This window comes from Arachis duranensis, chromosome 10, assembly GCF_000817695.3.
Source record: "Arachis duranensis cultivar V14167 chromosome 10, aradu.V14167.gnm2.J7QH, whole genome shotgun sequence".
NCBI lineage: Eukaryota > Viridiplantae > Streptophyta > Magnoliopsida > Fabales > Fabaceae > Arachis > Arachis duranensis.
This window is the reverse complement of record NC_029781.3, coordinates 58,172,201-58,179,180: the sequence shown is the minus strand read 5'-3', so window position 1 is coordinate 58,179,180 and position 6,980 is coordinate 58,172,201.

The window sequence follows — 6,980 nt, the reverse complement described above, 5'->3', positions numbered from 1 at the left end:
TTGCCTACGTTAACTTCCACGTTAACGTAGAAGTTAACGTGGGTCTTTTTTTGCCTCACCAATGTTAGTGGCACTCACTTTTTCCACTAACGTTGGCATCTTCCTTTCCTTCCACGTTAACTACCACATTAACTTAGTTAACATGGCTGTTAACGTGGGTCTTTTTGCTTCGCCAACGTTAGTGGCACTCACTTTTTCCACTAACGTTGGCCTATACCTTTCCTTCCACATTAACTACCACATTAACTTAGTTAACGTGGCTATTAATGTGGGGTCCTTTTGCTTCGCCAACGTTAGTGGCACTCACTTTTTCCACTAACGTTGGCATATACCTCTTCCGCAAGCGTTATTGGGACTCACCTTTCCTATTAACGTTGCTTGGTGCCTTTTGTCCCTACGTTAGAGTTCACGTTAGTGTAGCTAACGTGACTCTTAACGTGGGTCTTCCTTGCTAACATTCTATGCTCTCCTTCTTCAAAGTTAATGCCACTAACTTTTTTCACTAACGTTTGGGCTTTCCTTCCTTCCACGTTAGTGCCCACGTTAGTGTAACTAACATAGCCACTAACGTGGCTCTTCTCTTTTTCTTTCGGCTTGAAATCAATCAAACAAAGTGCATCAAAGTCTTGCTCTTAATCATGGGATCATGCATCATCCAATTTATCATTCAATTTATGCATAATTCTCATGAAATCATTCAAAATTCACAATGTTTGCTTGAATCATGGTATGATTGCATTTTCAACCAAATACTTGCTTATTTCCTAAAAAAATGCATAAAACCAACCTAAAGCATACAAAAAATGGCTAGTAAAACTAGCCAAGATGCCCTGGCATCAAAGCATCACCTAAAAAAAATGCAATAATAATATACAATTGCCTAACAATAGATGACGAATGCATGGTGGCCAAAACATGCAATTCAAAAGAGTTAAGAAGCTTAAAGGCAACGTAACATTCACTTGGTGTTCACAAATGTTAAACATGAAAACTCAAAACCAAGTGACAAAATATAACCTCAACAAAGAAATCCAACAATGACAATTAACAACAATGATGTTAAGATAACATCCTATTAATAATGAGCAGCAATAAACAGTAGACAAGATTAGTAATCCAACACTTATAATGGAAAAAAAATTAAACTAACTAACTAACTAAAAGAAGTGGTGTTACATGATATTTGGTAGTGTTGGATGATGTTTGAAGGGTGGAAAAAAAGGAAGAGAAAAGAGAAGAAGGGAAGAAATAGAAAGAAGAGAAGAAAAGAAGGTGGGTGAAACAGGGGCAATCTACGCGTACGCGTCATGTGCACGTAAGCGTGGAACGGTGAAATAGAAGCGATGCGTACATGACGAGCGGGATTTTTGCTAGTAAAGAATTTTATAAAAATAGTCGCGTTGTAGATATAGATTCTAAACCAACAGAAATCCCTTCGTGCAAACATTTTGGTTGTCACAAGTATCAAACCCCTTTAAAATTGATAACCGAGTATTTAAATCTCGGGTCGTCTTCTCAAGGAACTACAAGGAAGTATGTTCTTATTATTGGTTATGGAGATTGTAAATTTGGGGTTTCAAGAATGAGGAATAAGTATGACAAGAAAATTAAATGGCAATTAAAAATAAATAAATAACTGTAAAATAAACTTTTGGCAAGGTATGAGAAATTGAAAGTCCAGACTTAGTTATCCTTATCAATAATAATGAAAGTTGAATCTTAATTCCACTTAGTTGACCTTTACTAAAGCAAAGGAAAGTCAAGCGACTAATTAGTTTGATCTTCGAATCCTATTTATTTCCTAAGAAAAGGTTGGGATTATTGAAGTTCAATTCAATTAGCAAAGATAACAATTATCAATTATTTGAGTTGAGATATATATGAGGCTAAGGTGAAGGAAAGGGTATATATGAGGCTAAATGAGCTAGTGAAGTGAATCCTTGAGTAGTCTAAGATCTCACCTGACATATACATATTCTATAAAAATTTTAAAATTATACTTAGTTTCCCATAATTTTCCCACTTTTTATCACATACTCATGTACCAATTTTATTTTGATTTTACTTCCATGTGCATTGATTTCTCTACTAAACTTATTATTGGGGTAATTTTGTCCCCTTATTCATAAATAATTTTTTTTTAAATCATAAAAGCAAACATAACTTATCAATGCACATGGGTTTTCCATTATTTTTCTATTTTGGTTTTTCATGGTAGGTTCCCAAATTCCCAATATTCAAATAAATTAGAAACATGATACATTCCCTTATTAACCCATGTTCCCACAGTTTCCCCACACTTAATTGATGCACAATTTCTATCTTAAGCTAACCAAGGATTCAACTTGGGATTTCTTTATTTTATTTTTCCGCTTAAGGCTAGTAATGTGGTTATAAAATAAGAGGGGATTTAAAGGCTCAAGGGGGCTAACAAGGGTGATGTAAAAAGTAAGTCAATTTGGGATAAGTGAGCTAGAATCAAAAAATTGCCTCAATCATTTGCAAGCATATAAATATATTAAACATTGGACATATAGACTGAAACAAAGCAAAGATTGCAATCATAGAGAGAAAAACACACAAGAATAAAAATTTTATGGTTAAGTAATGTAACCATGTAAATAGGCTCAAAATCTCACAGGTAGTGTTCTTTGGCTCAAAAACTATGTTCCAAATACAACTTCAAACAAATTTAACACATAGAAAATTTTTTAATTTTTTTTTATTTAAATTAGTGAATTTTTTCAAAAATAGGGTCTTAAAAGAAATTTATTATTTTAACCAAGTAGTAACTAAATGCATAAAATCAAACAAATATGCAAATGCAACAATGAACTAACAAATAAAATAAAACATTGGTGTTGAAATAGGAAATAACTAACCCCTGGAGATCGGTATTGACCTCCCCACACTTAAAGAATGCACCGTCCTCGGTGCTTGCTGAGATGTGCAGGTGGACGGGTGGTTCCAACTGATGCTTTTCTTCAAGGATTATGCAGATGGACTTGTTTGTCTCCCCTTTTAGAAGTTCCTCCCCTTTCCCGTCTTCGGTGGCCAGCCTGAAAGAAGAGAAAAAGAAGAACAGTAACCCAGAGATAAAGATAAGAACATAAATAAAATATGGGTGTTAATGCCAAATAATAGAGGTCTCAATTACATGGTAGCTATAACATGCAAGTGAGGAAACAATAGAAGCACATGGCATACTAGTGGTGCAAAATTTTGCAACAATTAGGGAGAATGTGGGTAAGGAGAGGGAATGTAAATTCATGTCAATGCAAAATTAATACAGGTATAAAAGATAGGCATTGATTTAAATAATATTACCTAACCAGAATAAAACAAGTCACTAAGCACCCAAAATAATTAAAGAGAAGATGCAATAGTTAAATAAGAAAATTTTAACACCAAAGGAAAAATAATGAAATTAGAAAAGAAAATAAAAATATGAACAAAATTAAGATGCAATGATTGAGATATGCAAATAATTTAAGTAAAATAAAATAAAAGATAAGAAGAATGAGAAGGGAAAGAAGGGAAGAAGGAGTAAGTAAGAAAGGACGAAGATAGAATAAGAAAAGATAGAAAAATTAGGGTTAGAGAAGAAAAGAAAACAAAATTGGCACTGATCTGGATAGGTTGTGCGATGCTGGCGACGCGGCCGCGTGGGGCACAATAAGTTCAGGCGATGCGGACTCGTAGGGCACGGAGACGCGTGGCCTGATTTGTGCTATTGGCGCGAGTGCAGCCTCGCGTTCGCGCAACTCTCTGTTTGAAACTCATTTTGCCAAATCTTAGGGTGACGCGGTCGCGTGGGTGACGCGATCGCGTGAATGGCCTGATTTCCAATATGACGCAAACGCGTGGGGCACGCATTCGCGTGAGTGGGCTTGTGCTGCTAGCACGAGTCCAACCTAATTCCAGCTCAACTTTCGGCCAACACCCTTTTACGTCGATTTACAGGGCCACGTAATCGCGTGGGTGACGCGATCGCGTGGGGGCCAAAGTTCCCACAGGACGCGATGATGTGAGCGACGCGGTCGCGTGGGTCAATTTGTGCCAAAGGCACGCCTCCAGCCACGCTTTCGCATGACTCTCTGTCCAACTTTCTTTTCTTCATAATGCACTGATGACGCGGACGCGTCAGCGACGCTGCCGTGTCACGTGCGTGTTTTCCTTTTTTTTTAACTGAATGCAGAATGCAATGCTTAATGTGAATGCTATGCAAAAATTCCAGGTTCAAATGAAAGTAAAAAACAGAGTAAAATAGAGAAGGAACGATTATACCATGGTGGGTTGTTTCCCACCTAGCACTTTTAGTTAAAGTCCTTAAGTTGGACATTTGATGAGCTTCCTGCTATGGTGGCTTGTGCTTGAATTCGTCCAGAAATCTCCAGCAGTGTTTGGAATGCCAGCATCCTCCGGGGTCCCAAACAAGGTATGTAAAGCCCTTACGTGAGTTCAAAAAGGCTTCAAGGCTCCCGGAGTGTTGAATGTCGGGATATATTCCAGGATCCCAAACTCTACTTTTACACCCATTTTTATCTTGATCTACTTTTTTCCAGTCGGGTGACAAGTAATTTGAATTCTCACTGCAGTGACCAAACAGCTTCCGAGATCCTTTCAATTGAGCTTGATACCAATCCTTGCACCTCAAATTGAAGTGTGAAACCTCATTGAATCTTGCATACCATCTCTGAGTGTGAGTCATTTCCCTTTTACTCTTAAAGCCGCAGAGAACTCTAAGCTGGCCATCTGTTTCAAGTAAACCGTATTCAAGTGAAAAAATAAAGATAAGAATCAAGGATTTTACCCACTTGAAGTCTGTATTGGATGGTAATGGCCTTGGGATCAGTGTTTCCAGTGGTTCTGCAGGATCTACTCCCTTGTGGTCTTCAGTGAATTCTTCCACTTCTTTGCAAATTTTTTCAACTTCACCCATGTCTTGATCAAAGTCATTGATATCTTCCTCATCACTTGAGTCATAAACAGGAGGTTGAGAAAAGTCGACCTCTGCATCATCTTTATATTCACTTAGGGAAGATTCTTCCATCTCAAAGAATTCACTTGCGGATGCAAGTTCATTACTAAGAGGACTTGACTTGTGATCATCATCATCAAGGAAACATCTGTCTTGGGTAATTCCATCTAGTTCTTCATAAGATATCTGCATTGGAGGCTGCGCAACATCCTCTTTAGCATCAATAGTAACATCCTTGATGGAATTCTCCACAACTCTGGATTCTGGTGTCGGTTCGGCATCTCCTAAATCTTCAACCAACTCTTCTTCTTCTATCATGACAGCTTCCTCTATTTGTTCCAGTACGAAGTTATGCTTTATGCTATCCACTGGAGCTTCTAGCGTCTTCTTTGTGCTGCGTTCTTTATTGGATTCTCCACATAAAGCCATGGGAGTCTGTTGAGGGGCTGAACGTCTGGAAGATAATTAATTTATTGCTTGCTCCAGTTGATGAAGGGTTGCATTAAATTGTTTTACTGATTCTTCAAGGCGAACCTGTAATTCTGGGCTTGATGGATATGGACATGGTGTATAGGGGAGTGGTGGTTCTTGGGAGTAATTGGATTGGCGTTGGTGTGGATAAGGATCATGTGGTAGTGAATGGTGAAAAGAAGCTTGTGAGTATGGTGGTTCGAAGTTATGTCGAGAGGATGGTCTCTGAGCACAAGGTGAGGCTTGTTGGTAGTTACAAGGCGGTCCACCAAATCTATCAGTTGGGCATGCATTATAAAATGGTCTCTGTCCATGATATCTAGGAGGATGTTGTTGCCTAAAGGGTTGATCAGATCCTCTTGGCTTCATCCATCTTGGATTGCTTAGACCTTGATGCATAGTCCTATTATAGCTTCAATTCCTTGCAACAAAATTAGAACCAAACTCAAAGCGAGAGGGGTGAAAATTCATAATAGATATCAGAAATAAGAGGGAAGAGAGAAAACAAATACACAAGTAAAAGAAAAATATTTTTTTTGAAAAATATTTACAATAACCAATAATAAGGCACACGTTTGCAATTCCCCGGCAACGGCGCCATTTTGACGAGCGGGATTTTTGCTAGTAAAGAAATTTATAAAAATAGTCGCGTTGTAGATATAGATTCTAAACCAACAGAAATCCCTTCGTGAAAACGTTTTGGTTGTCACAAGTAACAAACCCCTTTAAAATTGATAACCGAGTATTTAAACAAGGGGTCATCTTCTCAAGGAACTGCAGGGAAGTATGTTCTTATTATTGGTTATGGAGATTGTAAATTTGGGGTTTCAAGAATGAGGAATAAGTATGACAAACAAATTAAATGGCAATTAAAAATAAATAAATAACTGTAAAATGAACTTTTGGCAAGGTATGAGAAATTGGAAGTCCAGACTTAGTTATCCTTATCAATAATAATGAAAGTTGAATCTTAATTCCACTTAGTTGACCTTTACTAAAGTAAAGGAAAATCAAGCGACTAATTAGTTTGATCTTCGAATCCTATTTATTTCCTAAGAAAAGGTTGGGATTATTAAAGTTCAATTCAATTAGCAAAGATAACAATTATCAATTATTTGAGTTAAGATAATTCCTGAGTTACTGATTTCTTAACCAAAACCAAAAGGGGAAAAAGTAAATCTACTGTAATAAAAATGTCTTCAATTCGGAAGCAATAATAACATAAATAAAAGAAAGCAATCATTAAATCTAAAAATACATCAAATAACATTAATTTAAATAATAATCTGTAGCATAAAAGAATTTATAGATTAAATGGCAAAAGTAAATAATCAACTAAAGTAATGGAATGAATAAAAGTGAAAGGGAATCTTAAGTAAAGGAACATTAAACCTGGGATCGAGAGTCACTCCTAAAACTAAGAGAAGTCCTAAATCCTAATCCTAAGAGAGAGAAAGGAGAGAACCTCTCTCAAAACTAAATCTAAATCATGGAAAGTAACTAAATTGCGAGCTCCCTTTGAATGGAT